Source organism: Cylas formicarius, unplaced genomic scaffold (genome assembly GCF_029955315.1).
Source record: "Cylas formicarius isolate icCylForm1 unplaced genomic scaffold, icCylForm1.1 PGA_scaffold_7__23_contigs__length_41026272, whole genome shotgun sequence".
Lineage (NCBI taxonomy): Eukaryota > Metazoa > Arthropoda > Insecta > Coleoptera > Brentidae > Cylas > Cylas formicarius.
In genome coordinates, this window is record NW_026844352.1 from 38,383,551 (window position 1) to 38,407,143 (window position 23,593).

Consider the following 23,593-nt stretch of genomic DNA (forward strand, 5'->3'; position numbering starts at 1 on the left):
CTAACTGGCATTAAGTATTTCGTACCATTCATTGATGTGTTTACTCCGATAGGTAACCCTCCTCGGCAAGAGTAAATCCAGTAAGACTTACAATTCCTCGGACTTCCTTGAAATTTTTCATAATTCTTATTACTTAGAAGTGACACTTGTCTATGCTGTTCTTAGAAGCACAGTTAATAATATATAAAATGTATTTACAGCTGTAGCTTGTTTTTGTAATACAATACAATACAATAGATCAGTGTCGTTTACTAGGTGGCCAAAAATGCTTCAGTGTATAGGTACTGTTTTGTTCTTCGTTTGAGAAGAGATTCAGGCTCAATCGAAAAAGTCTTCTCCTAGATATATTGGGTTGTTGGGAAAGTCATTTCGTTTTTTTTGGGGAACATGAAAGACAGTTTTCGTATAATGAATAAATATTTTATTAAATTATATATTGGCCATTCTGGTCCAACACCTTTTGCCATCTTTCTGGCAGTAACATAATTCCCCTCTCATAAAAGTTTTGGTCCTTGCTGGCAAAAAACTGGTTCAGGTGGTTTTTGACATCTTCATTTGAGGTAAAGGTTTTGCCATCCAAAAAATTTTGCAGGGACCGGAACAAATAGTAGTCGGAAGGCGCCAGATCTGGAGAATATGGTGGATGTTGCAGTACGTCCCATTCAAGCTGTAAAAGTTTTTGGCGAGTGACCAAACTTGTGTGAGGTCTCGCATTATCCTGGTGGAACACTACACCCTTCCTGTTGATTAATTCGGGCCTCTTCTCTTTAAGTGAATCATTCAATTTGTCCAGTTGATGACAATAGACTTCTGAATTAATCGTTGTATTGTCCGGTAAAAGCTCAAAAAAAACGATTCCTTTGACATCCCATCAAACGGAGAGCATCACCTTTTTTTGGTGAATGTTGGCTTTTGACACGTTTTGAGCCGGTTCATCTTTTCTGCTCCATGACCTCTTGCGTTTAACATTGTTGTATACAACGCATTTTTCGTCCCCAGTAATAATCCGCTTCAAAAATGGATCATTTTCTTGACGTTTGAGGAGCGAATCACATACGTCAACGCGACGACACAAATTTCGCTCCGTAAGGACATGGGGCACCCACACATCGAGCTTCGAGGTTAAGCCCATGGCCATAAACAGTCGAATTCGACAAATTTAATCTCTCACCGATCTCTCGTGTGGTTATTCGCCGATTTGCATCAACTAATGCCTTTATCGCATCTTTGTCAGCTTCGACCTGCCTTCCAGACCGTGGTGCATCTTCGACATCAAAATTGCCGGATCGAAATTTTGCAAACCAGTTCTGGCACTGGCGTACTGTTAACACGCCTTCTCCATACACATCCGTCAATTTTTTTCTCGCTTGGACAGCATTTTTACCTTTTCTGAAGTAAAAAAGTAAAATATGACGAAAATGCTGCTTATTGCTCTCCATATTTAAAAGGGCACCAACCAAAAACTACTGCGTAGAATTAATAGAACTTTTTCACACACAAGCCTTGCAATATCAGCTCTCAAGACATATAATGGTTATGCGGCTTAAGTGTGAAGTTGGTTTCGAAAAAACGTAATTAAGTCATCTGACGGGAAAAAACGAAATGACTTTCCGAACAACCTTATACATTTAGTACTCGCTAATCACACAATACGATGGGCTTGTTTATATGCAGACATTAAACACTCTTTTTCCAATTGCAAAAGAGTGAGGTTAAAATATTCTGAGCCGCCATAAAACGTGTCACTTTCAACAGTCAGTCAGTCAGTTTCGTTAACCACTGTCGCGATCCATTTCTGACGTTTCCGTTACATTGGCCACTGGTTTGGGAGCGATCGGATGTCTTGGGTAGATTTTAGCCACTGATGAAACAAGTTGATCATCTAAAACAATATCTCGAATTCTTCTCGACTAAAGAAGTTATATGTTTGGAGAAGTAAACGTAAATCCACAGTTTTTAAGTTACTCGGGCGACGAACTTTATCCATTATACAATTTTATAGAATTTTTTTTTGTCTGGCTTGATCATTTCTCTTTTAGGAAACCCACATAAAACCAGACCCTCGGAATACGCTGCTTCATTTTTTTACGACTGAATTCCAAAAGGAGTTTAGAAACGTGTATCGTAACGTGATATGAATAGGGGTGGGTTTATAAAATTCCATTTCGGAGATGATGAATTATAACTGTACATTATATGAAAAAAGGATTACGAATTCGCTGACTGTGAAGAGGGCACATAATACACTGAACATGGGAGATTTTGTCACCGCTATATTAGCCTGTGCTTAATAAATTAACTAAGTTAATTAATGTTCATCGAGCAAGGTCATCCGTAATTTACCGAATTTGATTTCATTAATAATTATAATTAACAAATACACTTATCCGAAACCCATTAAAACATGATGTAATATATTTTCGGAGTCTTTTGTTAATAAAATAATGGAAAATGGTAATGCGGAAGAGCTCCATCTTGCTGAAACCACATTTGTTGGATCTCAATGTTATCAACTTCTTGAAGAAGTTCAGGCAAATCATTCTGCATATAGTTTAAATATCCAGGCCCGTTATGTGATTCGCGAAAAAAATATGGTCCAATAACTTTACGTCCACACGTATTAAGTGACCAATGGTTTTGGTTTTGCACTCTCCGTACCCAGAATGGATTAGCTGCTGAATAATAACGCATGTGATGACGATTAACTGCGCCATTAATAACGATTCAAAATCACGGTCTAGAAGTTCTTGGTATAGTTCCAGATGGAAGGGATGATATTTGTGCTTTTTAGTGGTGCCATTAACGGTAGATTGGGATCTATCACAAGAGCTAGCAACAATTTTTTTCCTCATTGGATACCTTTCCGGTTTCCCAAGATTTTTTGAGCCACACTGTATACTTTAACACAATTTTACATTCTGCATCCTAATAATCTTTACAACTTTTGTATTTACCATTTGTTCATAACTTTTAAAACAAGTGAGATAATGAACTTTACTATGTCGGTGACTCACCGTGTATGGTGTCTCTCCGGTGTATACTTTGGCAATTAAGTAATTAATATGCATTAACTTAATTCAATAAATTATTCAGAATTTCGTTAGCGCTCCCCCTTTTCCAAGACTGCGTTAAAAGATTTCCTAACAAGTTTTTTTTTGTTCATTTTAACTTTGTTAGTATAAGCATAGGAAATGTATAAAAGTAATCGACTGAGTATTGAAATTCAATCACATTAGACGATAGACGACTTCTAACTAAGCAAGAACAAGCTTTCAGGATTTAATGTTGTGAGCTTTTTAAACGCTCACTAGCCCGAAGCGTAATACGGTAATGTCAGTTTAAATGTAGTGCATTTGATACATCAAAGGAACTGATACACCCAGTTTCCTATAAAGCTGTATCAATTTGCTTTTGCGCATTGGCGGCAATTCCATAAATTTATCACATTTATCGTAACCCACTTATTCGGATCGAATCGTACAAATCAAATTATTCTATATTATACTTATTTTTTTAAACTTAACTAGCCGATTTTAGTCTCGATTTTTATCTTTTCGTCGGGCGTTCAGTTTGCATTTTTCCTAATTCTTTTTGGTTTCCACCGTTTCATATTTTCCGGTAATAAAAAAAAATGTTTAAGATAGAAATATGTTTTTGGAAATAATTCTTTCGGCGACAACTTTATAGAAAACGTGATTATTGTAAAACGTTGATGATAGGACGTATGTTTCGAAGAAAAGTCTGGAATATCTAAAAATCAATCAATCAATCTATATTCTGGCCGCCTATATTGTATCCCCATTTATAAGAGATTTTTTCTGCTTTTACGTCCAAAATATTTTTTCGCTTGACCGTTTTTTTTATTTTGCTGGGATGAAAAATTTTGGTAAACTGTATATTTTCGATATTATTTAGAATCTCTGTTTTCTTTAGAAACGTTAGTATCAAAATTAAATCGAGTTTTATTTTAAAATAGAGGCCCGCACCAAGTATTCCGTACATTTTTGTAAAACACACCCATACAATGGGTGTGATCATCGGAAGGCAAATGATCGCTACCAAACTCGTGACTCAAGATACGAAAACGTCCGAAGTAACTCGCTACAGTTGCTAACGAAACTGATGTCTTAAATTGACACTTGATAAATGGGTATTTTAGAGTAGGAAGTATAAAAATATGTTAAGACTTACAGTACAGGGCAGCTAGTGGGCTGTCCAGTATAATAAATAGTTTATACTGTTGACGTATCCTCCAGAGGTCTGCTATTTATAGAAAACTCAGTTTGCAGTTTATATTGGGTTGTTCGGAAAGTCATTTCGTTTTTTTTTTTGGGGAACATGAAAGACAGTTTTCGTATAATGAATAAATATTTTATTAAATTATATATTGGCCATTCTGGTCCAACATCTTTTGCCATCTTTCTGGCAGTAACATAATTCCCCTCTCATAAAAGTTTTGGTCCTTGCTGGCAAAAAACTGGTTCAGGTGGTTTTTGACATCTTCATTTGAGGTAAAGGTTTTGCCATCCAAAAAATTTTGCCAGGGACCGGAACAAATAGTAGTCGGAAGGCGCCAGATCTGGAGAATATGGTGGATGTTGCAGTACGTCCCATTCAAGCTGTAAAAGTTTTTGGCGAGTGACCAAACTTGTGTGAGGTCTCGCATTATCCTGGTGGAACACTACACCCTTCCTGTTGATTAATTCGGGCCTCTTCTCTTTAAGTGAATCATTCAATTTGTCCAGTTGATGACAATAGACTTCTGAATAAATCGTTGTATTGTCCGGCAAAAGCTCAAAAAAAACGATTCCTTTGACATCCCACCAAACGGAGAGCATCACCTTTTTTTGGTGAATGTTGGCTTTTGACACGTTTTGAGCCGGTTCATCTTTTCTGCTCCATGACCTCTTGCGTTTAACATTGTTGTATACAACGCATTTTTCGTCCCCAGTAATAATTCGCTTCAAAAATGGATCATTTTCTTGACGTTTGAGGAGCGAATCACACACGTCAACGCGACGACACAAATTTCGCTCCGTAAGGACATGGGGCACCCACACATCGAGCTTCGAGGTTAAGCCCATGGCCATAAACAGTCGAATTCGACAAATTTAATCTCTCACCGATCTCTCGTGTGGTTATTCGCCGATTTGCATCAACTAATGCCTTTATCGCATCTTTGTCAGCTTCGACCGGCCTTCCAGACCGTGGTGCATCTTCGACATCAAAATTGCCGGACCGAAATTTTTGCAAACCAGTTCTGGCACTGGCGTACTGTTAACACGCCTTCTCCATACACATCCGTCAATTTTTTTCTCGCTTGGACAGCATTTTTACCTTTTCTGAAGTAAAAAAGTAAAATATGACGAAAATGCTGCTATTTAAAAGGGCACCAACCAAAAACTACTGCGTAGAATTAATAGAACTTTTTCACACACAAGCCTTGCAATATCAGCTCTCAAGACATATAATGGTTATGCGGCTTAAGTGTGAAGTTGGTTTCGAAAAAACGTAATTAAGTCCTCTGACGGGAAAAAACGAAATGACTTTCCGAACAACCTTATACGTTTAGTACTCGCTAATCACACAATACGATGGGCTTGTTTATATGCAGACATTAAACACTCTTTTTCCAATTGCAAAAGAGTGAGGTTAACATATTCTGAGCCGCCATAAAACGTGTCACTTTCAACAGTCAGTCAGTCAGTTTCGTTAACCACTGTCGCGATCCATTTCTGACGTTTCCGTTACATTGGCCACTGGTTTGGGAGCGATCGGATGTCTTGGGTAGATTTTAGCCACTGATAGTATGAAACAAGTTGATCATCTAAAACAATATCTCGAATTCTTCTCGACTAAAGAAGTTATATGTTTGGAGAAGTAAACGTAAATCCACAGTTTTTAAGTTACTCGGGCGACGAACTTTATCCATTATACAATTTTATAGAATTTTTTTTTTGTCTGGCTTGATCATTTCTTTTTTAGGAAACCCACATAAAACCAGACCCTCGGAATACGCTGCTTCATTTTTTTACGACTGAATTCCAAAAGGAGTTTAGAAACGTGTATCGTAACGTGATATGAATAGGGGTGGGTTTATAAAATTCCATTTCGGAGATGATGAATTATAACTGTACATTATATAAAAAAAGGATTACGAATTCGCTGACTGTGAAGAGGGCACATAATACACTGAACATTGGAGATTTTGCCTCCGCTATATTAGCCTGTGCCTATTAAATTAACATCGAGCAAGGTCATCCGTAATTTACCGAATTTGATTTCATTAATAATTATAATTAACAAATACCCTTATCCGAAACATGATGTAATATATTTTCGGAGTCTTTTGTTAATAAAATAATGGAAAATCGTAATGCGGAAGAGCTCCATCTTGCTGAAACCACATTTGTTGGATCTCAATGTTATCAACTTCTTGAAGAAGTTCAGGCAAATCATTCTGCAAAATATGGTCCAATAACTTTAAAGTGTTTTATTCTACACGTATTAAGTGACCAATGGTTTTGGTTTTGCACTTTCCGTACCCAGAATGGATTAGCTGCTGAATAATAACACATGTGATGACGATTAACTGCGCCATTTATAACGGTTCAAAATCACGGTCTAGAAGTTCTTGGTATAGTTCCAGATGGAAGGGATGATATTTGTGCTTTTTAGTGGTGCGATTAATGGTAGATTGGGATCTATCATATGAGCTAGCAACAATTTTTTTCCTCATTGGATACCTTTCCGGTTTCCCAAGATTTTTTGAGCCACACTGTACACTTTAACACAATTTTACATTCTGCATCCTAATAATCTTTACAACTTTTGTATTTACCATTTGTTCATAACTTTTAAAACAAGTGAGATAATGAACTTTACTATGTCGTTGACTCACCGTGTATGGTGTCTCTCCGGTGTATACTTTGACAATTAAGTAATTAATATGCATTAACTTAATTCAATAAATTATTCAGAATTTCGTTAGCGCTACCCCTTTTCCAAGACTGCGTTAAAAGATTTCCTAACAAGTATTTTTTTTGTTCATTTTAGCTTTGTCAGTATAAGCATAGGAAATGTATAAAAGTAATCGACTGAGTATTGAAATTCAATCACATTAGACGATAGACGACTTCTAACTAAGCAAGAACAAGCTTTCAGGATTTAATGTGAGCTTTTTAAACGCTCACTAGCCCGAAGCGCAATACGGTAATGTCAGTTTAAATGTAGTGCATTTGATACATCAAAGGAACTGATACACCCAGTTTCCTATAAAGCTGTATCAATTTGCTTTTGCGCATTGGCGGCAAATTCCATAAATTTATCACATTTATCGTAACCCACTTATTCGGATCGAATCGTACAAATCAAATTATTCTATATTATACTTATTTTTTTAAATTTAACTAGCCGATTTTAGTCTCGATTTTTATCTTTTCGTCGGGCGTTCAGTTTGCATTTTTCCTAATTGTTTTTGGTTTCCACCGTTTCATATTTTCCGGTAATAAAAAAAAATGTTTAAGATAGAAACATGTTTTTGGAAATAATTCTTTCGGCGGGAACTTTATAGAAAACGTGATTATTGTAAAACGTTGGTAGGACGTATGTTTCGAAGAAAAGTCTGGAATATCTAAAAATCAATCAATCAATCTATATTCTGGCCGTCTATATTGTATCCCCATTTATAAGAGATTTTTTCTGCTTTTACGTCCAAAATATTTTTTCGCTTGACCGTTTTTTTTATTTTGCTGGGATGAAAAATTTTGATAAACTGTATATTTTCGAAGTAATAATAATAAACTGCCAGATATTTTTTAGATATTATTTAGAATCTCTGTTTTCTTTAGAAACGTTAGTATCAAGATTAAATCGAGTTTTATTTTAAAATAGAGGCCCGCACCAAGTATTCCGCACATTTTTGTAAAACACACCCATACAATGGGTGTGATCATCGGAAGGCAAATGATCGCTACCAAACTCGTGACTCAAGATACGAAAACGTCCGAAGTAACTCGCTACAGTTGCTAACGAAACTGATGTCTTAAATTGACACTTGATAAATGGGTATTTTAGAGTAGGAAGTATAAAAATATGTTAAGACTTACAGTACAGGGCAGCTAGTGGGCTGTCCAGTATAATAAATAGTTTATACTATTGACGTATCCTCCAGAGGTCTGCTATTTATAGAAAACTCAGTTTGCAGTGTATATTGGGTTGTTCGGAAAGTCATTTCGTTTTTTTTTTTGGGGAACATGAAAGACAGTTTTCGTATAATGAATAAATATTTTATTAAATTACATATTGGCCATTCTGGTCCAACATCTTTTGCCATCTTTCTGGCAGTAACATAATTCCCCTCTCATAAAAGTTTTGGTCCTTGCTGGCAAAAAACTGGTTCAGGTGGTTTTTGACATCTTCATTTGAGGTAAAGGTTTTGCCATCCAAAAAATTTTGCGGGGACCGGCACAAATAGTAGTCGGAAGGCGCCAGATCTGGAGAATATGGTGGATGTTGCAGTACGTCCCATTCAAGCTGTAAAAGTTTTTGGCGAGTGACCAAACTTGTGTGAGGTCTCGCATTATCCTAGTGGAACACTACACCCTTCCTGTTGATTAATTCGGGCCTCTTCTCTTTAAGTGAATCATTCAATTTGTCCAGTTGATGACAATAGACTTCTGAATTAATCGTTGTATTGTCCGGCAAAAGCTCAAAAAAACGATTCCTTTGACATCCCACCAAACGGAGAGCATCACCTTTTTTTGGTGAATGTTGGCTTTTGACACGCTTTGAGCCGGTTCATCTTTTCTGCTCCATGACCTCTTGCGTTTAACATTGTTGTATACAACCCATTTTTCGTCCCCAGTAATAATCCGCTTCAAAAATGGATCATTTTCTTGACGTTTGAGGAGCGAATCACACACGTCAACGCGACGACACAAATTTCGCTCCGTAAGGACATGGGGCACCCACACATCGAGCTTCGACAAATTTAATCTCTCACCGATCTCTCGTGTGGTTATTCACCGATTTGCATCAACTAATGCCTTTATCGCATCTTTGTCAGCTTCGACCGGCCTTCCAGACCGTGGTGCATCTTCGACATCAAAATTGCCGGATCGAAATTTTGCAAACCAGTTCTGGCACTGGCGTACTGTTAACACGCCTTCTCCATACACATCCGTCAATTTTTTTCTCGCTTGGACAGCATTTTTACCTTTTCTGAAGTAAAAAAGTAAAATATGACGAAAATGCTGCTTATTGCTCTCCATATTTAAAAGGGCACCAACCAAAAACTACTGCGTAGAATTAATAGAACTTTTTCACACACAAGCCTTGCAATATCAGCTCTCAAGACATATAATGGTTATGCGGCTTAAGTGTGAAGTTGGTTTCGAAAAAACGTAATTAAGTCCTCTGACGGGAAAAGACGAAATGACTTTCCGAACAACCTTATAAGTGTTGGTGTGTGTTTCAACTGAGTATTGTATCGATCTTCCACCACAGAAAGTTGTAATAGTTCTCGGGTACGTCTGCCATTTGATGCTCGTCGCTAACGGACGATGCAAATTCTGATCATCACTTTTGTAAAGCGTCCGATTGCCTCCTATGCTAATTGGCGCTTGGTCGTCAGTTTTTCATCCCCAGGCGAACCGGTTCACGGACCTAATTTCGTTTTCGGACAATCCCGCCGGCAGGATTTCAGGGAGTAATCTGTCGTATGGGGGCGTGTTTGCTCGCCGGAGTTCCATTTTACATTTATCGCTTTTAATGACCGGGTTTTAGGGAGAACTTGCGAAATAAACATAGGATATATTCCCGGCTTTGTCGTGGGGGCTTTATTATACGAAAGTTTGGGATTCCGGGCATCGTGGCGCTGAGAAAGTGTGTTGAAATGGGTCGCGTCTGATAAATGTAAAATGTATTACGTTGAAGGGATTAAAAAAAAAAAACACCGAAAAACAGTTACAGAATAACATAAAACTGGAAAATCCGTTTATTTCTTTGACAGGGTGCAAAAAATGTAATTTCAATATTTTTATCTACTACTGGCAGTTGCCAAAACAACTAAATCTCAGGATACTACTAATTAATTTCATTTAAAGATGGTATTGAATTAATACCGAATAAATTTCGCTGGAGATATGGACATACGTATCAGGAAAATACGAAAGATGTGGTTCCAGTGTATTTCTCAAGGTTTGCCGTTACGCTTTTTTAAATTGCAACATTAATTTTAACAAGGTTTCAAATAGTTATATAGTTATTTTTTATACAATTCACAACAAATTAAGTTTTGAAATTGCATAAAATGATATTTAAGTAGGCTACCACCTAAACTAAAATGTTAGGGTGAGGCGGGGGATGGAAAATCGCTCCCCTCCCCCGGTAGCAGAAGGTGTCACCGGTAACGTGAAATTTTCTTCCCTATTTCCGTGCACTTATATTTCTTAAAAAACTCATGTTCATCAACAGCGAGGAAGAATGCTATGTTGAGAAATTTCTCAACAGCATGAATGTCGATAATTTTATCCAACCCTTTAATATATTATGATTGTACCTCTTTCAGAGTCTCTTCGAAATCGATTTTAATAATGTCACTGCGCAAGTTGGTCGTCTATTACAATTACGACTTTTAGATATATTTATAATCTTGAAAAATGTTCAATAATACCCACTTTTTACTATTCGGCCAAAACATTTCAATTCGCTAAACTTCAGAAGTAGTGGGGTAATAAATAAGATTTTTCAAGGGAAGGGGGAAAAGAAATTTTCACTGCCACTGCAATTATGCCTTAAAATCCAAAAGAACTGTATTGCCATTATATTCCGGTTTTGGATAAAATCATTTTAGTAACGGTAGTAATCTATCATGTTCTTCATATCGGAGAGGCTTATATCCCTGTTCTAAATTCCTTTTAAAAATTGCCATCGCTTTGCCGCATAGAGCAAAGAGCCCGCGTACAATCGCCTAGGGTATAATGTTCCCAAAGTAAATTTCTAAACTGGGGCGGCGCACATATTCGAAAAGACAGTTTATGGTCTAACGAAAAGTGTGTTCTTCAGTTTAATGGCCTTTTTATTAAGAGCGCAATGAGAAGTGGAATTTACTACGTCGTAAAGACTTTGTTCGGTATGGATAATTGCGACGGGCTGTGAAGCGATACGCGTCTTGCCTAATAACTCACACAGGCTTTCCTTCACATTGCCTCCCTATCATCTATGATTATCGGTGTGCCGATATATCTATAAAATTTGCGAGTTTCACGTGAAACGTGACTACGCCACTGGATCGTACGTAAGGGTCCGTAAAAATTCAAGATTTTCAAGATCGCCCTGCATCTAAAAATCCAACTTTTATGACATTACCATTTACGACAGGCTTTGTTCGATAAAAAATATAAGGTTGTTCGGAAAGTCATTTCGTTTTTTCCCGTCAGAGGACTTAATTACGTTTTTTCGAAACCAACTTCACACTTAAGCCGCATAACCATCTTGAGAGCTGATATTGCAAGGCTTGTGTGTGAAAAAGTTCTATTAATTCTACGCAGTAGTTTTTGGTTGGTGCCCTTTTAAATATGGAGAGCAATAAGCAGCATGTTCGTCATATTTTACTTTTTTACTTCAGAAAAGGTAAAAATGCTGTCCAAGCGAGAAAAAAATTAACGGATGTGTATGGAGAAGGCGTGTTAACAGTACGCCAGTTCCAGAACTGGTTTGCAAAATTTCGATCCGGCAATTTTGATGTCGAAGATGCACCACGGTCTGGAAGGCCGGTCAAAGCTGACAAAGATGCGATAAAGGCATTAGTTGATGCAAATCGGCGAATAACCACACGAGAGATCGGTGAGAGATTAAATTTGTCGAATTCGACTGTTTATGGCCATTTGAAAGGCATGGGCTTAACCTCGAAGCTCGATGTGTCGAGCGAAATTTGTGTGGTCGTCGTCGCGTTGACGTGTGTGATTCGCTCCTCAAACGTCAAGAAAATGATCCATTTTTGAAGCGGATTATTACTGGGGACGAAAAATGGGTTGTATACACCAATGTTAAACGCAAGAGGTCATGGAGCAGAAAAGATGAATCGGCTCAAAGCGTGTCAAAAGCCAACGTTCACCAAAAGAAGGTGATGCTCTCCGTTTGGTGGGATGTCAAAGGAATCGTTTTTTTTTGAGCTTTTGCCGGACAATACAACGATTAATTCAGAAGTCTATTGTCATCAACTGGACAAATTGAATGATTCACTTAAAGAGAAGAGGCCCGAATTAATAAACAGGAAGGGTGTGGTGTTCCACCAGAATAATGCGAGACCTCACACAAGTTTGGTCACTCGCCAAAAACTTTTACAGCTTGAATGGGACGTACTGCAACATCCACCATATTCTCCAGATCTGGCGCCTTCCGACTACTATTTGTTCCGGTCCCTGCAAAATTTTTTGGACGGCAAAACCTTTACCTCAAATGAAGATGTCAAAAACCACCTGAACCAGTTTTTTGCCAGCAAGGACCAAAACTTTTATGAGAGGGGAATTATGTTACTGCCAGAAAGATGGCAAAAGGTGTTGGACCAGAATGGCCAATATATAATTTAATAAAATATTTATTCATTATACGAAAACTGTCTTTCATGTTCCCCAAAAAAAACGAAATGACTTTCCGAACAACCCAATAGCTTTAGGTAAGCTGTAAAACCATCAAAAGTAGTACACATTAAAAAACAGCAAGCACTCATAATAAAAGAAAATTATTTTGGCGACCTGAAATGCGCTACTAATAATATTTGTGGAGAATACATTTATTCTAATGGATCCAAGTAAAATTTATAAAAACTTTTACTGTGACTCAAAACTGTCTTCGAGTCGAGACACTGTGCTGACACGTTCCTTCCTCAGAGTACCCGCTTATCGGTTAGGTGCAGCTGTGAGTTTGCCCCACAGAGAGAACATACTCGAAGTCAAATAGTCCAACTCTGATATTGTTTTTGAATTTTAAAAAAATGTGATGTCACGATAGTTGAAAACTTTTAATCAACTTGTTACTTTCAAGTATCTTCAAGTACTTAATACTCGGTACCATTTTCACTCTTAACTTCACCTACATGCTGGTATGAACCACAATTAAACCAGCAGTGGATCTACTTCCCTAATGCAAAGTTGGCAAACTGTATGTATATTACGAAGCTGGAAAAAAATAATACTGGCACACTGGCCTCGTTACATCTCGCTTTTCAGTTTAGTTTAATTCAATACCTCAGTCAAGATAAAGAACTTGAAGTTTTGCATTTTTAACCTCTGGATTTCCAGCGGAAAATATAAAATTCCTTCCAATATTACCCTGCATTCCAGAAGCATTTCCAAAGCACAGTGAACTGTGAAATTGTAGGTCTGCAGTTTTATCTCCCTTCTTTACTGTACCATGACGACCGAAGTCCTTTTTATAAATCGAGTCTGGCCGTGTTTAAAGGTCGAGTAGGAAATGAAACAGGCGATACAAGGATATGGATTTAAAAGTGGCTCCCTTACTTGTTCCGAACGAGCAGCAGGGATGGAATTTCTATCGAAATCGATATCGCATGTCGTTGATTCAAAAATGTTTCAGAGTGAAACGATGTTAGTTTGACACGCTCGTTTCATAATGGCGGCACCGACCTGTCATACCTATAACAGCATATCACTAGTAGCGAGGAAGTCGAATTTTAAAAATGAAGCTAGGTTTTGGTCTAGATCATTATGCAGTGTGATCACATATGGGTTTTTTTTTAATTAACTGCACAACTAATATACTAATATTGCCAAAAGTTGGTGCATGTTCCAAACACCATACAGGGTACGACAAAAAATACACAAGAGTAACTAAAGTACCCTCATTTTATTCAAAATCTTATTTGTAAAATTTACTAAGATTTAGGTTTGTGGCAAAGACACCTAAAAATTTAATAAACATTCGTTTTAACAAGCGAAATCATTGCTAATTATAACGGGCATGTTAAGAAATCGTCATTCAAATAGCAAAATCTCTATTTTAAACTTTGTAAATTTAAAACTCTAGGTAGAAATAATTATTAATTGACAAATATAAAAATACTACTGAAATAATAGCGAATATCAATGAAAGATGAGACTTTGAAATAAATATTATGAGAGTCTGATGACATCGATTGTTATTGTCAAATAATAATTGCTTGATTATTAAGACCTTTTATTTCAAATGCCTTCTATAAGACGGAGAAACCAGAGTTAGTTTTAATACGAACTGACGGTATCCAGATTAGAGTGTAAATACGTCTTAAAACTGTATGTAAGGAAAAAATTAAACTAAAAGTACTTCTGGCAGTTGTTGAAACGCCTAGAAGATCCATCCCAGAAATTTCGGATTATGCGGATGTCAAAAAAAGCTGTGTTAACAAATTCCTCCTCCAAAAAACAAACGTGTGGTGCGGTATAATTTTTTTGGAAAACAGATTGTGGCAATTTTCGGACAATTTATTTGTAAGAACGTCATAAACTATGGTTTATACATGATGGATGTCCTGCGCATTCTTTCAGAATTGTTAGGACAAAATACCGATCCATGGTGGCCTCCTCGTTCGCCAGATATCGCCCCATCAGATTTTTTCTCATGGGGATATTTGACACAAAAAGTTTATAGGGATCGACCGTTTAATAACCTTGAAGAAGTTGAAAATTCAATACGACTTCACTGCAGAACTATTACAATAAATTTACTGTTATCAACCGCTAGCGAATTTTATGAAATGCTTCGATAATTTATTTTTAATTATTTTATTTTTATTTTTGTTAAAATATAACATACATAAAATTGTTTAGTTAAAAAATTAAAAATCTTAAGACAATTTTGCAAATAAGATGGAATTGGAATAAAAATTTGTATTGTATTGTATTTGTTAATATTGTTCGAACAATTTTGTTTTATGTTAATATCTTACATAAGGACATATCAAAAATCGGACAACCTGTACATCTGCTGAGCGGCAACGTCTCCTTCATATCAATAACAAAAACATCGTCTTTCGTCGTAATTCCAAATTCCGGCTTGAGTTCCGTGCGAGGGACGAAACAAAACCTCCAATTCAACTCGACTAAAATAAAGACGACGATAACAATCTCCGGCTTTCACAGTGTGGAAACACAAAAACGTTGCTTCATTACAATACGCTCAAAACGAAAAACGACGAGGTTTCTTGTTAATTCAGTGCGGTTTTGAAAATTAATCCGACCGAAAAGGCTTTTTAAACGACCCCGAGCGAAATTTATCCGCGGCAAAGTGTCTGAGCGGTTATAAACAACTTGAGCAAACTTAATACTGGCGCAAACAAACAACGTTCCGCCGCAAATAACATGGGGTATCGGAAATATTTCGATACGTCTCGGAGACGTCAGAAGTGGGATGAATTCCGACGCGAAATTTATTTTTGCTCTCTGCTTTAAAATCCCAATTACACACCAATAAGACGTGTGCAAAGTAACGGTCGTATAAAAAGTAGAGCATTGCAAAACGTTGATAAATTGTTTCAGACACTTATAGAAACACTCAACCAGCTGGTACCAAAAAAAACCATCACTAATTTGGCGTTTTATCAAAGTTATTGAATATAGTATATTATACTACTATATAGAAAGAAGCATAGGAGGTACAGTGTAACTTAAAAATATGAGAAAAACATTACATAACTAAACAAAAAAATTATTGAAATAAGCTGGTATATTTTATATATTTATTATTCCGAATTAGTGTGAAGGAAAAGAGTCTAGTGGGGCTTTGTAATTTCGTAACGTAAGTACCTTTTTCAAAACTTTATTACTGATAGTAGTAATAATATTATTGACCCATAACTGCAATCTACACTGTCCTCATGTTGTCAAAGATCTCTGCGTGGTAGCTAGAATGTAGTCAAGACACATTTTATTAACTTTGTTTTGGAGACCAAGGTCAAGAAACCAAGAGGCAGGATGGGGCTGAGTCATAAGACCTAAAATCCAAGCCCAAGGTATCCTGACGATATGCGATAACTAAATGATAGTAAATTTGTTTTTTTTTGTTTTATTTAAAATTGCTCATGGAAGAGAAATACTATGCAATTATTAATTATTTTCTAGAGCAAATAACAAAACCGGTTGCGACTAATTTTTATGACCTCCCGGGGTCTCTTTTATAATGTCATTGCATTTGACACTAACCGTTTGACTGATCAGAAGTGGGATAAATCCAAAGACTCGTTTAAAATTCCGTTCCTCGTCCCTTTTAAAGGTTTTATCAACACCCTACTTAGCACAATGGAATTGCGAACAATAAACGGCTGTTTTTACGAGAAATCACGGTCGGATTTTCCGCAACACCATAAATATTGGCATTAAGTTCGGTTAATTCTAAACCGGTCATGTTCAAACTCGTTCCCGGAGCAATTCGGTAGCACAGGAACCCAAAAAGCACCGACCGTCTAAAACGGCCATATATTTCCTTTTCTTTATCGTATTTATCCGTCGGGGGACGTAAACAACGCGAACGGAAAAACCGGGCGTCTCGCCAGGGGTGGGCCGAGAGAAATTTTTCACCACAGGCAGATCAGGAAATGGGAAGTGTGACGAAAATACTACCTGGATACTAATTATACCATCACAAGGCAGCTGTTAACTTTTTTTTGTATAAGATGGTTTTTTTTTCGTTTTTTGCATACAAACTGAGACAATCCCAATGCGATAATTGGAAAAAATTGTGGATATGAACTTTTTGTACCTCTTTTGAATTTACATCAGTATCGGTTATTATTTTGCAAAATATTTTTAACCAACCAATGGGAACGTCGTGGATACATTATTAAATCTTTGTTTTCTGTAAGCCATAATTTAATTATCAGTCTCAGTGATCTTATTGTAAAAGTATTCATTGTTAGTTCTTTCACTTTAGTCATGAGTTGAGTTGGCTCGAACGGAGTGCAGCCAAGCTAGTGCTTTATAAGAAGAAGCGAGGAAAAGTGATGCATACCATACTTTTTCTACTTTGGTTTTTGGACACATAGATATATTGCCAACACAGCATAAATACATTTATTAGGTGACATTTGATGGATAATTAGAATTGGCAGTGTATAATGAAGTTGCTTAAAGTGATACTTTTTGCACATCGTTAACTTTATCGCCTAGTAAGGGTACAAAAAGTCCCTAACCACAATACGAACATAATAAGTGCTGAAAGCGGTATATAGTCAAGTTTTTTGAAAGTTTTATGTTCTCGACCTCCTAGTTGCGCAATTACGGGATGATAGGTGTTTGCAGAGCGTATTGTATTTATAATAGCTTGAAATAACCTCTCCGAGATCCAAGGAAACCGTCAAAGAAAAGTACCAATCGTCGGGATGCTAATGACACGCATAGAATGAATTTAAGTTTGAAATTACTTTTTGTTTTTGTATTCGTGCTAACGTTGTTTCCGTTTTTATGGGCTTAAAGAAGTATATACATATATAGATGTACGAGCTTTTTAAGAACTCTTTGTTTTTTTTTTACATCTATTCATACTTTTACATTCATTGCACTCAAAATATAATTACATATACATATTTTTGGGGGCTACTTACGGCAACGTGTGTAAATTTTGTCTGCATAATGTTACACTAATCAAAACTAAAAAAAACTTGGATTTACACTACCCAAAGCCGCCACTGACGACGTCGCATGCATGACCAAACACCGTTTTCATAAAGATGGCGGCTATGGCTGAGCGGCAATGCAACGACAGCCCCTCAGGCCCTGATTTATGTTGCGAACGGAACGATAACACGTACATTGTCCGCGCGGGGTGGGACGAACGGGGGGGTGTTTATTTATCCCGTGGTTGAGATTCGGGGGGGGCGCGACGCGTGTTTTGTGCGGGGGGAAATCGCCCGCGGTTTCCTGTCATCCCTCGCGATATTTTCCTGCAAATGATGTTTAACGGTGCAGCAGATTTGCTTTACAGTCGACTGTAAAGAAATAATGGAAACGGAAGGCGTGTGTTGGATTAAATTTTAGTTGATTTGCCCGAACGTCGAATATATTTCTCTTGCTTACATATTACAATGTGGCATTTCCAACTGGAAAAGTGGTTATGAGAATATAATTAACCCTCCTGAGTTGTTACATAAAAGTTCTACTTCACCTGTAAATGTTGTTTCAAAAATGTACAATTTACCTAAGCCTAAGAAATCATAGGATGACCTGTATAAACGAAACTGCTGAAGATGGCTTTGGTTCCGTGGGAAATGACTTTTTGAAATGTTTTCGACTCTTGGTTAAATGTAAACTATTTCGTACTCTTTTTATATGTTATACAATACCTCAGAAAATTTTATTCCTTGGCTGGTGAATTTCGTGTTGCGTTTTTCAGATTTTTGGTTGGTAAGTTTATCAAGAATAAAAAATATCTTTCAAATTTTGGACATATCGTTTGATAGCAAACATCGAATAGTCTACGGTTATTTTATTTTTTATTATTTTTTCTCTCTAAGACCACTTTAATTTTTTCATTTTTTGTACCGCCTTACTTTTGTACCCGTCTATCATCAAAAAAGCATAATAGTTTAATATGAAATGCATATTATTATTAAATAATGATACCCTGCAATTGTAAGATATGAGATTTTTGACTATTCCATTAGAAAGTTGTCAATTTTCCAGCCTCAACACTAGTTATTATTTCCCTGTGTCAAATTTGCTTGTTGAACAGACAAAAGTGTTTAATTCAGTTTACTACTTTAATTTCGTTCTCAAATTTAATAAAATATACTCTTCCTCTATATAAATGATTCCCCCTCCAACTATATGGATGTGAGGTAGTAATTTCGGGTGAACATTTGGGAGGCGGTTTGTGTTGTCCTTATTGCTTTTCTATAGCTTCATTGACGGGAGAGTGCACCCCCAGCTTCACGCCATTAACAGGGTTTTGGTTTTGGGTTTCGCTTCTTTTGTTTAATCAATGACGAAAATGTAATACATACCAATATTATGCTAAGTTCAATAAATCTCGTTTTATTTCCTTTAATTTCTTTAGGAACATTTAGTATTAGCGAGAATATGACCGATGACGTACGTCACTAATAAACAATAAATCGCTGCTACTTAAGGAAAAATTATTGCGAACGTTATCTTCAGTTTAACAGAATTTTATTATCCATTATATAAAATTTATTTCGCTAATTAGCTTGTCGCAATAAATTTTAGATTTACAGTTAGCTTTTCCGATGATAAATACTGCGCGTCCATCACCACAAATTTGGCACAGGTGCGCTTAATCGATTTTAATTTAGGTTTTTATTTGCCCCTTTAATTTTTAGATTAACATGGTATTTACAGTTACTAGTTGAAATGCAAACTATTTAGGTTTTATGGGAATTGGTTTCGACCAAGTGAAATTTAAGTTAAATTATAATAAGTAGTAATAGCGATTGTTCTTGATAAAACTTAATAATAAAATCAATAGTTCATATAAATCACCAACAGAGTATAAAGATTTGATCGAATATACAAAATACTTGGCCAATTCAATCAAAAAATGTGTGGCAATAGAGATACAAACTTCAGAATTAATCTAAAAATGCAACTCAAAATTATGACAATAGGGAACGTTTAAAGGAAGGAACCGGCAACTTTGCTAATTAAATGGACGAAAAATTAGGGAAAAATAAGAACACTTTAACTGAACTACTTGGGATAGTGTCAAACCTGCTTTCACACCGGCTTCTTGTGACCACCCTTATGATAACATTGGCCTTTCCTTGAGAGAACAAGAAGAAAACTGGCAATCGCCAACCAAGGTCTGTAGATTTACTTACCAGTAATACATTAAAAGCACAACAAATAACAATGGGGAAAAAACAAATTGAAAGAACAGCGACTATTCACACAAACTAAAATAAAACTATTTCTTTACGGGTCAACAACTGACTAAAGCAGTGGGGCAAAAACTACAATAGAAGTTTAAGGAATATTTTACGAATCTGCGTAAAACTATCAGAATTGAAGAACTGTTGCAGCAAGTAGGTGAATCCGAGATAGGGGATCAAAAAAAGAGAAAAATGGGTTGATTGAGTCACACATTGAACAAAAACAAGAAAAAAATTACGAGAAGAGCACTGCAGTGGTGTTCGCCAGGCAAGAGGAAGGCCAAAATAAACTCACTACCTTAAATGGTTTCTAGCCCTTGCAAGGAAAGGTATTAAACCAATTACTATGATATGGAGCAAAAATATCCGTTAGTCATCCAGGTGCTGATTTCAAGAATTTGTTATTGCCTTTTTTAATGAGAAACGCAAACCGTTGGTATCAGTAGTCGATGGCAATTTTCGTCAGGATCGAGCGAGCCGAGAAAATACCCGGAAAATGGGGTATTTTGCGACCTGAAAGGCGTCCGTAAATGGCATTTAAGGGCTTATCTAGGGGAATCCCCCGAAATTTGTTACAGTCACCTCTTGCTGTCACGTGTGTGGAGCTAAATTCGGATGTAGCGAAGTGTCCGTTGGATGGATGGGTTCGGGTCCCCTTCGTCTAGTTAACTTTAGATTAGCCGAAGAGGTAATTTGGTCCCGTCCCGCCCCTCTCGTAATGACTCGTCAGAATTGGTACGGATTACTTTAGCAGAAACCATTTTCACTCTTTACAAATCTCTAGAAACTGTAAATGCAAAACCCTAAAAAAATTAAAAACAAAAGAGCTTTAGCTTAAGGCGTAGTCTGGGATATGCAGGATTCTACTATTTAAAATAAAATCGATAGTCCTACATTTATATTCGACGCCCTGCCGTTTGGCTTAGGCATGCTTCGGTTTGTGTATTGGGTTGCGCTTCAAAATAGGCTAACGTCAGGACGCTATTGTTGTTTCACCCTTTGTTATTCATATCAGTCGCATGTTGTCTTTGATGGCCGCGAAATAATGCAACAATAATGTTTTCTGCCTCTAAAATAGTCCAGAAAGTCACTAATTTATGAAGTGTTTTTATTAGTTAATTTTTTTCACGTTAGATTTTTAGAAATTCATCTCAAAGGTCGAAAAGAACTTCCGAGAACCTATTAGATTGTGGTTGTACCTAAAGTTCATGAGAAAAATAAACTTTGTTTAAATGCCTCCAATTCGTTCAATCTTTAAACCCTTTGCTAACCCTGAAACATAAGTTTCTATAAGCATTTTTCACTATGTTTTCAATATGAATTTCAAAACTCAGTTTTGTGTCTATAGTTACACCAAGTCAAGCCAAGCAAGCAAGCGGAACAAGTATTAAGGTTTGCCGTTCGAATTACCCCCCAAAAAACTTTTAATTTTAAATCTCCGGCCGATAACAATACTCAACATTACAATCGGGTGATAATTTAAATTAATAAATTTGCAGTTCAATAAACACTGCGGCGGCATCGTTAATCAAAACTCCCAGAACAAATTTATTACGATCAAACTATTGTTATTACTGCCCGCTTTTGTCTCGTTAATATTATTTATGACGAAAGCGGCGATTTTATTAGGAAATTTGATTTTGCGTAATTGCTTTCGTTATAATTACCTCGCAGCCAAAAGGATTATATTAACATACGTGAACAAACGATCTTCAATTTGATCTGAATTGAATTTGTACACAACAGCTTTTCATCCAAACCACATAATCCCGTGATCCCCCTTGATATCCCCCCGAATAAAATCCCTCTGCCTGGCAGACCCCCCGAAGCGGCAGGTGGCCCCGTCGGTTAATCATCAGGCGGGAACAACAACAAAAAAATTTAAATGCAAATTAAAAAACTTCCCAGATCGAATCCTCTCGCGATGAAGAAGAACAGCGCTTCTTGCATTTAATTAAACTTTTCTTGCAGTTGACTCTTTCTTGAAAAATGTCTCTCCGAATTAAAACATCGTCCGGGTCTGGGCTGCCGGTCGGGAAAACTTTGATCGACGACAAATTTAAGTTTCGTTTTTGTCTGGGTTTCGTCTCGATTCGCGAGTTCTCTCGAACAAATCGAAATTAGCTTCAATCGAAACGCAATTAGCGTATACTTAAACACTTCAAGGCTCCGCGGGCCCTGATTTACTTGCCACGTAATCCTGAAGAATAACCCTTAAATTATGAACGACGTCAAATTTGTAAACCTACCCTTTCCGGCCTTTCATCCATTATATTCGCTTGCATAATTAATTTACAACCTTTAACCCCTATTCAGTATTACCCCGGAGTATCTCGCCATAGTTCGGGTTCAAAATTGATTGCCGATCTCGGGTGAATTGCCTAAACCTTCTATACGGAGGAGGGAAGCTGAAAATGTACGCAGGTGTGGCAATAAAAATATATTAAACACATCCATAAACTTTAAATTAATATTAGGCAATGCAGTTGGCGTTGTGACACTCACAGGGGACAGGAGGGCTGTTTTCTAAAAAAAAAAAATTGTTGGGTTTGTTCGACTTCTTTATCCTTTTAACATTAAATTCGTCTTGGTCTGTTGTATTTGAAACGACATTCTCGACTGGACATTTCCGATGTCTTAAAATAACAAACGTGCACCTGCGAGGTAAGAAAAATGCATATTTAAGAATAACAGTTGCGCCGAAATATGATTCTTTAATATGCCAATGAATTCTTCACATTACACAAGTTCTCCATTTGAAGAGGGTTTCGGTTTGGTGCCTCGTGTGTGGTTGGGTTCTATGCATGTATATTTTTATTTATTTACTGTGATACTAAATATACAACCATCTTATTCCGCTTGAATTGAATTGGTGTACTGCAAAAGAAGTAGTTCCCCAAATGTGGCACGATAGTAAAGATCCAAGCAAAACTAACTCTAGAGAGATTATGCGTCATACAGACAGGTAAAAACTTTAAATAAAAAGATAATATCCCAATCTTCCTGTAGCACCAAGCACTCCCGAGTGTGCTGAATAGTAAGAAATAGTTTAAAATCATCAGCGTAAAAAAGTAATGGGCACAGATGAGATCCCCGTGAAACTCCTGATGTAACGAAAAACACAAAAATAAACATGAGGCAAACCATCGGATGAGACTACCGCAAAATATCGACCTCCGCCAGCCTACAGCAACGCAGATAACATGGTTAATTTAATCTGAGCCTTACAGAAATCGATTTACAGAGAATCAATCCCAATTCACTGATCGAGAGATCAGTTAATCTCGATTGAGCGTTTAGAGAAAAATCCATCATAGTCTTGGTTAGTTTTCAGTTTTCCAAATGTCAAAATCAAGCGACATTTTGGCAATTAAAACCATCGCAATACTTAAGAAAACACCATTACAGCCAGGACAGAAGCTAGCACCTTTATTTTCTCTCAAATTCTTTAATTTCCATCCATTAACATCTTCCTCATCAATTATAATTTTTTGAAGCCGTACAACCCTAGCAATAAATTACATTGCAAATTTTAAAATGCTTCGAAAACTTTTGTGAATGTTCACCACAAACATAAAAAATTAAGGTTGCAAAACAGTTTTTAGCGAATTTGGTTCCACTATGTTTTATACTGCAATTAAATTATATTTCTATTTAATTTTAATCACATAGAACTCTGTTACTAATTCAGATTGTTCCTCTTCTCCTCTTCTA

At 36.7% G+C, this 23,593-nt stretch overlaps 1 protein-coding gene and 1 long non-coding RNA gene across 2 annotated transcripts in view; both read right to left on the reverse strand.

Annotated features, from left to right (window-relative positions):
• The window catches only part of LOC132705521 (amyloid-beta-like protein), a 91,489-nt gene that overhangs the window by 65,255 nt on the left and 2,641 nt on the right, over window positions 1-23,593 (reverse strand). The gene's annotated exons all lie outside the window — the stretch shown is intronic.
• Window positions 14,517-22,424, reverse strand: LOC132705467 (uncharacterized). The gene is made up of 3 exons (XR_009619438.1): window positions 22,129-22,424; window positions 20,462-22,079; window positions 14,517-20,392 (listed from the first exon to the last, which is right to left on the reverse strand). It is a non-coding gene; the product is annotated as an uncharacterized LOC132705467 (long non-coding RNA).